At 39.5% G+C, this 12,350-nt stretch overlaps 1 protein-coding gene across 9 annotated transcripts in view; it reads left to right on the top strand.

The window, feature by feature from the left end:
- Window positions 1–12,350, top strand: part of robo2 (roundabout, axon guidance receptor, homolog 2 (Drosophila)) — a 608,847-nt gene that overhangs the window by 362,309 nt on the left and 234,188 nt on the right. The gene's annotated exons all lie outside the window — the stretch shown is intronic.

Raw genomic sequence — 12,350 nt, 5'->3', positions numbered from 1 at the left:
TCTTGTCAGTTGTTTAATATGTGTGTCAAATAACACTGACTGATCAAAAATGACACCCAGATTACACAGGCTGGAGTAGACAACAGAGGAAACAAGACCAAGATTTTGTTTAATCATTGGAGTAACCTTGTCAGGAGCAACAATCAAGACTTCAGTCTTATCATCATTCAGCTGTAGAAAATTATTTGAGCCTAGATAGACTATGCAACTCACTAGGTTTAAATGAGAAATAAAGCTGAATATCATCAGCAAATAAATGATATGCAATATTAATACTACTAATAATCTGCCCCAAAGGCAACATATACAAAGAAAACAGCAATGGCCCCAAGACCAAACCCTGTGGAACCCCACAGGATAATAGAGTTGACTCAGACACAAAATCTGCAATAGTCACAGTGAAGGTTCTCTCAGTGAGTTCTCACGATTTAAACCAATCTAGTGCTGTGCCAGATATGCCCACCCAGTCGCGTAACCTATTTATCAGAATCTGATGGTCAACAGTGTCAAAGGCAGAGCTAAGGTCGAGTAAAACTAACACTGAGCAATCACCTGCATCAGCTGACATTAACAAATCATTAGAGACCCTCAGGAGAGCGGTCTCCGTAGAGTGCCGATTACGAAAACCAGACTGGAAATTGTCATACATATTGTATTTCTCTAAAACAGCAGTGAGTTGATTGGCCACCACCTTCTCTAGAATTTTAGCCATAAAAGGAAGTTTGGATATAGGCCTGTAATTCTTTAGCACAGCTTGGTCTAAATTTGCTTTCTTTATTAAAGACTGAATAGTAGCATGTTTGAAATAAGATGGAAAACAGCCATTAGTCAAGGAAGAATTAATAATAGCTAGAACTGCAGGGCCAAATCTTGGTAAAACTTTTAGAAATAAAAATGAAGGTGTCACATCCAGAGCACTAGTGGATGGCTTTAATTTCTTAATCACATCCAGCATATATACTAAGCTGATAGGCTGGAAGGAGTCCAAACCACCAAAAGAGGGTGGGAGACTAACGTTAAATGCACACGTCTCAGGCTTAATACTGGACCTAATGGCCATGACCTTATCCACAAAGAATGAAAGAAACTTATTACAGTCGTTGACAGAAAAGCATGGCAATGTTGCAGGTGGTGGAGAAACAATATTGCTAATAGTATTAAATAAAATCTTAGAATTTCTTTTAGAAGATAAAATTAAGTTGGAAAAATAAGCAGACCTAGCTTCCTTTACTAAAGTATTAAAAGACAAACGAATATCTTTAAGATACAGGCGATGAACTTCTAGCCCAGTAGCTTTCCTCAGACCTACGACACTTCTGTCTTAAAGAACGAACCTCATTGGTCATCCACGGAGCTTTATTGTTGATAGCCCTAGACCTGACCTTTAATGGTGCCACTTTATCCAGTAATACAGAACAATTATCATTGAAAGACTGCGTTAAGAACTCAACATCATTACAGTTTAAATTAAAATTACAACAGAATTGCATTGAGAACTGGTTGACTGATTTCTGAGTGATACAACAAGTAAGTGACGTTCTTTTAGGACAGAGAGGGTCAGTATTACCAAAAAGATTAAAGAAAATACATTTATGATCACTTATCAGAAGATCTTCACAGCAGATGTGATCAATATCTAACCCCAGAGAAAAAACTAGATCCAGAGTATGTCCAGCAGTATGAGTAGCACCTGTAACAAGCTGCTTAAAATGAAAAGATTCAACAGTATAAAGAAATTCAGTAGCTACACAATCCGTGTCATCATCAATGTGCAAATTAAAGTCCCCAAGCAATAACACTTTGTCCAGTTTAATAATAGAGGTCAGAAAGTCAGTAAACTCAAATAAAAACTGACCTGCTGCAGTTCAAAAGTAGATACATGTTCTGTACTTACTAACTGAGCAGAATACTGGTTCTTCCAGACCACCGCAAGACCTCCACCATGACCAGACAGACATGGAGTCCCAATAAAAGAACAGTCTGAGGGGCGTAGTTCGTTTAAATGGATAAATTCCATATTCCGCTGCCAAGTTTCAGTTAAAAATAAAAAATCCAAGTTCTTCCTTAAGAAAACGTCATTCAGAATGTGCGCCTTAGTATAGCTAGATAAGCGGAAAACTGGACAAACACTATAATGGACTATATCATCTGTACTGTTTTATAAAACTGCACTTATTTTTTTCAATGGATTTAACAAGATATGGTTGTTTTATTCACTGAGTTCACCCAGTAGAGTTCCTTAATGGGTGATTTCTGACACAGGTTAACCCTAGTGTTAAGTTTATTATTTTGTGCAGTAAAATGTCATAAAAAACTACAACACATGTAATATACATCTTTAAGTAAGCCCCTCTCTAAATGTATATATCATTAAATCAATCATATAAAACAAGTTTATTCTAGAGTCTTTTCCTAATGTTTTCGCTCTGTTCAAGCTATTAGACCAAACTCCATTGTTGGGTATGCCGTCCCCCTCAACTACAGCCCACACACTCCTTAGTCTGTAAACACTCCCCTTTATTATCTAGCTGGTGCATGTTTTCCAGCCCCCCTCTTTCATAATGTAGAGGCCAGCTCTAGTGTTTTGCTGTGCATGAGCGTGCAGGACCCCCGTGAGCTCACTGAAAAGCTGTGTGGAAACAGATTGAAGGCAGGCGTTCTGCGTGCACCAGTGGAGCTGTCCGGTGAGCGGGCTGGACAGGGGGGAGAGAGAAGGGGCCCTCTGTATGGTACTCGCTGCATTATTAATATGACAGCAGATTGGAAGGAGGTGTCCACATTCTATATGCACCCCTTTAAATATCGACCATTAGCAATGCAACAAAGAGCACTTGTGCTGTGGGTTATCGATAATTTGTTGGAGAATAAAATCATTTATGAGGGGATTATGGAAAAGGACATATGGAAATGCCATAGAATGGGCAGTCGCTACTCAGTAAACAGCATATATGTCTATAATGCTGTCCATTGACTGGATCCATCTCTATAGATAATATATGGTTGGTGGGCGTTTCTCAGCTCTGCAGTAACAGTGCCATGGTAGTGGCGTGGTTGTGTGTGTCGCTGGTAGGAGTGTAGTTATGCACGTTTTTATCCCTACTAGGCTGAGAATGACCCTTCATCCAAAAATACCCAGGCAAGAGTGGTTTTGTGGTCAGAAACTGACAAAAGACGAATAAGGCATAACAGTCTCCTGCTTAGGCTGTTTCTAATAAAGTGGCCATTGAGTGTAATATATATTGATTGGCAGTTTCAGAATGCTCAGATGCCATATGTAGTAGCTCAGCTTTTCAGCAATTACTTTGTAGTTTCTAACTGTCTTTCTTACTGAATCAGTCGAGTGCTCTATAGCTTATGCCTTTACATGTCTTTACTGTATTTTCCTCTGGAGCTTCACTTGCTTACATTTATACCTAGTGGAAAAAAAGGAAGGAAAGCCTACAATGAAAGGATGCCCAGTGGGCATATATAGAGAGTCCTCTACTCTTTTTAATCTCATTCTCTCTTTCTATTCACATCCTGACTCCATGCCCCGGCCGTGCTGTAGTGGCTGTATCTGGTGCAGTAATGCTGTCATGAGCGTGCTCTCTTTCCCTTTTCAACATAAACTGGGTCAATGAACAGGTTCATAAATCATAGTGAAGTGCTGAAGTGTGTGTCAGACACAAACGAGCTCCTCTTTGAATAAATTTGCCAGTGCGACGGAATCTTCCATTCTTCATGTATACGGCGTGTGTATCGCGAGACAAGTTGCACCTGGGGCGAGCTGTACTCCAGGAAAATGTTAATTAGACTGCACTGTATCTCGGCAGGTGGAGGGGTGTGCGTGTGTGTGTGTGTGTGTGTGTGTGTGTGTGTGAGGCACAGAGCTTGTTGAATAGCTGCAGGTCCTCTAATTGAGCATGTATATGTGAGTAGTGTATATGTGTGTGTTTGTGTGTGCTTTGAGAACAAAAGTGTCCTGACTTTGTAGAAATACCAAAGAAAGCAGGCCTAACCTTGAGTCTTGGTCTTGACTTTTATTTTTAAAACCAAAAGGAAGAAATAACCTTTTTGGTTACTGAGGTTTAAGGTTAAGTTTAGAAAGTTCTTATTACATAGACATACTCAGTGTCAGGGAGAAAATACAGCAACATATATTTAACAGAAAATTATTCAGAAGCCTCGATAGCCAAGGTTTTTTTTTGTTTGTTTACATTCTTTCTCTTTTTTATTACAGCTTCCATTCTGTTCAGGAAACTTGCTTTTAGTTTTTTTTTTTTTTTTTTTTTTTTAAATCTGCAGGGATATTTTTCAACATTTCCAAAGTTCGGTCTTGGTTGCATTTTCTGTTTCTCGGGAGTGAAGTAATCTTAAAAACTGATGTTGCGGTCTGGATTCTGGGCCAGTCAGTGCATTGTTCTGTGAACACCAGCAGCTGCTTTATCGTTTCTCTACGGTCTCTTTAATTTTCTCAGTAAGGACTTCTTGACAGCTACACATCCTTTCAGACCTGTAGCTTTGGGTTGTCTTCTCACAGTGGAAGGATGGACAGAAACACCTGTGGATTTTTTCAGATTTTTTTCTTGAAGCAAGAGTGGAGCTTAATTATCTCTCAAAGATGAAAGCTTTAAGTCCTGTTTATCTCATGGTGATGGTGTTGGTGGTCTACCAGGTCTTGGTTGTTAGGAGTCCTGTTTCCCTCTTATCTTTTTTGAACTACAGTTTGGGAAACATCTGTTTTGTTTTGTTTTTTTTTGCTTTTTTTTTCTTTTAATTTCCTTTGACTTTCTCATTTCTTGTGCAAGTGGGTCATCTTATGGCTAATTGTTTCAGAAATATCTCAATGAAAAAAGCACTTGAACTTAAAGGCCGTTTTGACTAGAAATGAATTTCAATTGATCTTAGCATGCAATACAAATGGAACATGACAGGGTCCTGGCAAAGTACAAAAACAAACCTGTATAAATGTGTTTTTGCCTGCTGAGTCGTGAACTCCACACAACGTGACTTTAAAAGCAAGTAAGTGTTCCTATGCTGGATTTCTTCATTTAGTAACCTTTAAAAGTGGGCAGATGATAAAGTTGTGGAACAGATGTCGTGGGCTGGTTTGGAAAAGGCCACTGAGCTTGGGATTGGCCTGAGTTTTTGAAGAGGAACGTCGGCACGCTCCAACATGACACTCCAGCAATTAAGCCTGTCGTTAGCAAGCATTTGGAGCTGCTAGGACAAGATAATTAGTGAGAAAATGGAGCTTAGCTGGGTAAAGTCCACTGCTGCAACTCAAGCTGTCGCCCACTGTGTCCAGCATGACAAAAGCCTAATAAAGGAGGACAAGACTGATTGGACGAAAATACACACACACACACACACACACACATGCACATACAAACCCACGTTTGCTTTATATCTTGTCAGATTATGGGATACCTTATATGTATTTTATGACATCTATTACATATAATACATATACATACGTAAAAACCTATATGTAATAAAAATGTTTTAAGCCCAACGCTCTATGACTTGTAATAATAAGAGAAGAGAGAATATCTCTTTAACCATGTCTTTGTGTATACATTTATGTATCCTAATGGTTCTTTGAGTTGCCTTTAATCAAAAAAGACAAACTCTAGATAACCCTCTACTCTACTATTCAATACCACAACTCCCCTGAAAATGTCCAAAACAAGCACATAAACATGCACACTGTGGAGAATATGATAGTTATGGAGAGCGTGTTAAAGTTGTGTTAGTGTAAAAGAAACTCCCTGATTGAATATGTCAGCCTTCTGTATCTACAGCGCTATAGTCAGTGTCCATAAAAAGTGATCTCCTTATCTCTTACACGATGCACACATGTATACACTGACAATAGCTGCTGCTGGACTGGCTCTGAATCATGCAGATTGTGGTGCTATCTTTAGGACACATCTTGGTGAGTTTGACCTAATTGGCTGTGTCTAAGGCCGAACTAATATTGTGTATTAGTTTTATTATTTGTTTCTATATTAAATGTGTGTATGTGTGTCAGAGAGAGAGAGAGAGAGAAAGGCCTGCGGATAGAATGTGAGTATGTGAGAACTTGGAATGTGGAGGTGGCGCTTTTGAAAGCAGATAAATCATCAGTCCCATGAAACCTCAGCACTGCAGTGTCCTCACATACACACACATTCACTCTCTTACACGCTGACCTCTCCCTCACAAACATACACACACACAGAGAGTACTGTTCACTGTCACTACTCTAAACTCCCCTGTGCCTACACAATTATTGGATGTCCTGGATTTTTCAAGCTGAGAGAGAGAGATAATGTGAAAGAGAGCATAAGAGAGAGAATAACAAAGTTTATGAGAGAAAATGAGTATGAGAGTATGAGAGAACGAGTGCAAGGCCCCTACCTCTTATTTTCGAGTGTCAAATTGCCCCTTTGGAACTGAGTTATGGAGGGTAGTGGTTGTAATCTTTTCCTATGAAATGGGACCCTCAAATAAAACAAAGAACATTACTTCATTAACAGGCTACTAGCGGTGCTCTGTAGGTGACCCTGCCAGTCTGCAGTGACAGCAGAGGAGCGTAAAGTTTAGTCCGCCACTGGTTTTTAAATTTAAAGAGTCAGATGTGTTCAAAGAGGGGGACATGCAACAATTATTTATTATCGCCGACTCCTAATTCTTTAGTGATATGAAGCTGAAGTCAGCTATTCACCAAATTCTTGTTTGATTTTCCGTTCCATCTTGATTGGTGCAGCAGTTACATTCCGGTGTCACTGACATCAGAACTGCTTTGAAAGTTAGCTAGCTAGCTACTGAAACATTGTACTACTAGCAATTTGTTATGAAGAAAAGGACAATGATGCATTGAAACGACATTAAACTAAGATAATACAATGGTGATCATAGATTTTAAAAAAGAAAATGCTCACATTTGTGTTTCTTTAGTCGCTCATGAAGCCGTCTTGCTGGTTTTTCATTTTTCCTCATAACACTCTGTTGGAAGTGTGCCTCTGAAAAACCTCCATTTGGAGGGCCATGCAGCCCTAACACTTTGTCCTACCTTTCTCAACAAAAATCAGGACACCCTACCCCTAGGTGTGAAAGTGCAAAATGGAAGGCTAAGGGCTAAGTGGTAGGAGTGAAATGGGATTGGACCTAAGAGACCATAAGATACAGTGAGAGGTAAAATATGAGAGACAGTATAACAATGTATGAGAAAGACATAAAGAAAGAGAGAGAATGATAGTGAGGGACAGAATATCAGAGAGAGAGAGAGAGAGAGAGACGAAGTAAAATATAGAGAGAGCATATAAGAAAGACAAAGAATGTGTGAGAGAGAGAGAGAGAGAGAGAGAGAGGCATCTCAGTGTCTCTCATCCTCAGGATCATGTATTGGGACGCAGTAAATATAGAGTATGCACTCTATATATACAGTGTATGCGTTTGTGTGTGGGTGTGAGTTGACCAGTTCCAGTCAGGCCTCCTCATCTGATCAGTCTAGCAATTTGAGAGTTGGAGAAGAGCTGTAAATAATTTAAACCTCTTTGGACTTATTATTGATCTTTTTCTCTTTCTGCCTTTGAAAGCCTTTTGCTTGCTTGCAGGGGTCAATTTACCTAAGTTGGTGTCATTTGCATTTCTTTTTCCTCTGTGATGTGAACGTCTCTGTGCACAGCTCTTGTTTTGCTGCGTGTGTGTGTGTTTGCGCAATTGATTCATTGTAGTCTCTATGACCTTAAACTACTTAAAACTCCATTACATGATTGCTTAGCCTCAAAAAGAGCCCTAAAGCATGGGGATCATTCAGATGGATCATTTAAATCCAATCACAGGCCAGACTATTGACTTCAATCCGCTTGTTTGCATTTCCAGGCATAGCCCAGTGTTGCCCTGTGCTTTTCCCTTTGCTATGATTGAAACCTCGGCCTTGTCGTTGGCTCCGTGGCCTCTGCACTGCACTGGACTGATAATAGAAATAGAAAACTCTGATCCTGTGTGGATTCCCCTGAGGCAGGCGCGTTCTGACGATTCCCTGGCTGGAATTGGATCCGCTGACCCCTGAAGACCCCCTGCTCCCCCCCGTATCCCAGCCCGATCAGCGCCCATCCTAATTCCTTAACGCTCCTCCGTATGGGTGCCTGTCTTCCTATCTGACAGAACCCCTAGAGCACAGTCCTCTGGGATCACACCAAGGCTGTAATCCATCATGTCTGCTTGCATGAGTGTGTGCGTATATAATTGCTCAGGGCGAGTCTTGCTTTAAACTGAGGAAAGGCAGAGCCTTTCTTAGTGTAATATGTTATTAGCATGGAAGCATAGTGCAGGTACACTACCATTCAAAAGGCTGTAATCACTCTTTTTAACGATACAAAACCAATTTGTTTGGAAGTAAATGTACAAAATGACTCTCATATGATGTTAGTACAATAAACCATAACTATAAACAGTTTTAGATGTGTTCAGAATAATGAATGGAACTGTAGCTGATTCTGAAATGACGAAGAAAGCTTTATAACACTGAGAATGTTAAAATAATGTTATTTTGGCATTATAGTATGTAGGCATGTGATAATATAACATGTATTGTAATAAATTGTGTCATTACATATCGTCTTGTATCACATCATTGAATTGTGACTTGCATGTTACATTATTGCTATTGTGCCAGATTAGGACCCTGTAAAGCAAAACTTTGGAGTCAGACACTGTTCAGTTATAAGGTTGAATGCTTTAATAACTGAAAATGGAAATATTAGAAACTAGATTAGTATCTAGTAGCAGTGCAGTAATGTTTTATTGGTATTGTGAAAAATTGTATTATCATAATAATATGACTCTTTGAGCATATTATCATTACTTAAAGAACACTGACCAACTGCATGTGTCGTTGCAAAGAAAACACACTTGGTGCCTTAGGAAATGTGGCACATTATGCAAAATGTTAAATAAAAATCATTGTATTCAAAGTTTTTGATGGTAGTTTTTAAATTGCACTACAAGTGGATTGTATCTAATAGTGTGATTTGTATCGTATATCATGAAAATGTCTATTAAAATGATACTAATGTAGTATAAATTTCAAGAAATTAACATATCAAAGCGGCAAATTTTGTAACTTGTTAGAGCCTTAATAGCAAAATTAATATTCAGAATGTCTTCTATTTCTATTACTTCTAAAACTACAATCAAATCAGAGGAAAATCTGCAAAAGTAACTACTATGCACACAACTACAATGTTTAAATATGTGACATATTGAATAAAATATATAAAAATATCTTCTGGTGTTTAGCTTACACTACACCATATGAGTTATTATTGAATACATTTTAAATTATTAATGTGTAAGGGATTCTAAACTCCTGAAAGGTAGAATACATGCCAGTGATGTGATGCCACTCGCACATTCTCACACTTGTATACTTGTTTACTCCATAGCAGAGTGTGCTGGTGTGGTCTATAGTCATCGTCTGTGTTTATTACGTCTCTCTGATGAAAGCTACCCTAGCTGCCTATCCCTTTGATGGATGGTGTTTTTGAACCCTGAACACCACTCGCTTAATAGAGTCTCACACAGTAGAGTGACCCTGCACAAAATTTCAGCATAACTACACCATCAGCTGTCACCAAAACACCATCACACAGCTGGAATGAGAGATTTCCCACCACCTCAAGCAAACACACACATCCAAGCAGCCCCTTCTGATGCTGATGGCCATGACCTGATCACGACAGTGCAAAAGTTTTACCACTACTTTCTAAACTACTTCGCTTTCTCACTCTCTCTCGCTCTCTCTCGCTCTCTCTCGCTCTCTCTCTGTCTCTCTCTCTTTTGCTCGCTCGCTCTCTCTTTTGCTCGCTCTTTCTTTTTTCTGTCTCTCTTTGTCTAAATCTATGTCACTCTAAGTGTCTGTCTGTCTTTCTTTTTCTTTCTCTTTTCTTCTGTCCCTCTTTATCCTCTCTCTCCTGTCTGAACATGTTTTCCTTTCTATATCTTTTTTTTCTGTGGTTATCAAGACTATTCTATAGATACATCAAATAGACCTTTGGTGCCTAAATCCTGGCAAATTCCTTTGAAGACCTTGATTCATCCAAACTCCCACAGAAACATCTGTGACTGGTCAAAGCACAGAATAATTAAGTGATTGGTGATCAGCTTGTTTTCATACTGCAGACTTCGGCAGTATCAGAAGTGTGAAGGTCAGTGTAACGATGTTGATGACGATTAACGTACTATATACTGAGCAGCCCTAATCTGGACTTATAGACTCTGTTTTATTGTTGTGACTCTGTGGTGCTGCCTGCATGGTGTGGGCTGCTATTGTGTTTGACTCAGGTTACTCCAGGGCCAAAGGGCGCAAGGCTCAGTTCGTAGCCCCAGACAGCTGCTGGGGAGAGTGTAACCTGAGTGTACTGTCCCACTGTGGAGCCACCCCTCCTCATCCCCCTCTGTTACACTTGCAGACTGGTAGAAGTGTCTTCTTTCAGCCTTGTGCTGGGTGTCGAGGAGAAAGCCAGCTGAAGCCCATTGTAAAATGGGAAGTGGGTATTTATTTAGACATGAAGACAAGAACAGATGTGGATACACTTTCTGTCAAAAGTTTGGAATCATCTCAATCTTTTTAATACAAAATATCATTTTTCTTTACAAATTTACAGTAACTTAACATATTAAAGACCTATTGGGTTTTTACCCACCCTTTTTATTCCCTTGTTGTGATGTCAGCACTCATCACCTCTTTTCAAATGTTTAAACCACCTTTGAGCCAAAAGAGTTTGTCTATGCTTTTAATAGTTGAAAAAGTAAAGTGTGAAATCATTCTTCAAATAAAACCAGCTGTTTATACCAAGCAAGAGGCTCTCTGTGCTAATCTGAAACAGATACACAAATGGGCGGAGGCAGTCAGAAAGACAGACAGGCAGACTGAAAGACAGACAGATGGACACAAATGCACTAATGGTTGTGAACTTGCAAATGACTGATAGCGGAACATGTCACAAACACACATGCGTGTGAGCAGTAGTGTGTGGAAAGGCCAGCCGCATAGAAATCACAACTGCTCTATTCAAATGTAAAACAGTCTTATCTCCACGCTGCTCTTTGCTGCTCTCTCGTGCTTTACACCAGCGAGGGCAAAGCTATTATGAGAGTAACGCTCACTGAGAGAGAGAGAGAGAGAGAGAGAGAGAGAGAGAGAGAGAGCGCGAGAGAGAGGACATAAAGGAGCTACAGAGAAACACAAAGAATACACAAAAAAAAGAGTAAGTAAGAGAGGGATAGAAAAAGAGCAAGACAAAAGATGGAAGGCAAGAGACAGAGAGAGACAAAGATTTAAGAGTGAAAGTAAGAAAGAGAAAGAAAAACTGATAAGGAGAGAAAAAGTGAGATGAAGATAGAAAAAGTAAAGGAGAAACGGCAGTAGCGTGAGAAAAAACAGGTGATGGAGAGGAAAGAAAGAAAAAGAGAGTGAGAGTGAGAGGAAGAAACAGAAAACAGATGGAGAAAGAAAAGAGCAGATATAGAAAGCAATAAAGTAGGAGAAAGTGAGAGGACAAGAGGGAAAGAAAAAGTGTGAAAGACAAAAAAACAGAAACAAAAAGACAGATAAACAAATAGACTGGTGTGAGACAGGAAAAGAAAGAGAAAATGAAAGATGGAGAAAGAAAAAGTGTGTGAGTGAGAGAGACACTGTCTGTCTGTAAAGCATCAGAAGCGTTTGCGTCTAACCGCTCCATTCACTGTGAACAGCTCTAGTACCTGAGAGTGAATCTGGACCTCTTGAGTTATATGAGAGTCATAACTCATCTCTCTAAAGTTATAAACTTTATCAAAGTGTCCAATATTGAGCTGTTAATGCCCATAGGAGCCGTGTCCCACTAACTGCCTTATATTTCTTCCACATTGTCCCTGTTTTTACAATGCTCATAGATTGCTTCCTGAGATCAGAGATTGTTGTAATCCCTCACCTTTATTTAGGCGTGCTGTTGTTTGTCAGGGTTAAGTGTGTGCTGACGCTCTGCTGGGACTATGATGATGTACGTGTGTCTTGGGAAGAAGGCCTCAGATTAGATTTCTGATCTGCACAGGAAATGAAAGAAGGTGACAGTGAGTAATTACCCCTAGTGTGTGTGTGTGTGTGTGTGTGTGTGTGTGTGTGTGTGAGTGAGAGAGAGATTGACACAATGGTGTGTTTGACTCTTATTTAATATACATTATTAATAATAATCTATTTCAGGGTGCAGTCAGCACTGTGTGGTAGTGTTGTGTGCATGCAGGTATATACAAGCATGTGAAAAATTTTGCACACCCCTGTTTAGATGATGTTATGTTGATTTTTGTTAACACATCCCGTGACAGAGAATACACTTAAACAT

The sequence above is a fragment of the Pygocentrus nattereri genome, chromosome 17, assembly GCF_015220715.1.
Source record: "Pygocentrus nattereri isolate fPygNat1 chromosome 17, fPygNat1.pri, whole genome shotgun sequence".
Classification (NCBI taxonomy): Eukaryota; Metazoa; Chordata; class Actinopteri; order Characiformes; family Serrasalmidae; genus Pygocentrus; species Pygocentrus nattereri.
Note: the sequence above shows the minus strand (reverse complement) of the source record. Positions and strands in the feature narration are given on the sequence as shown.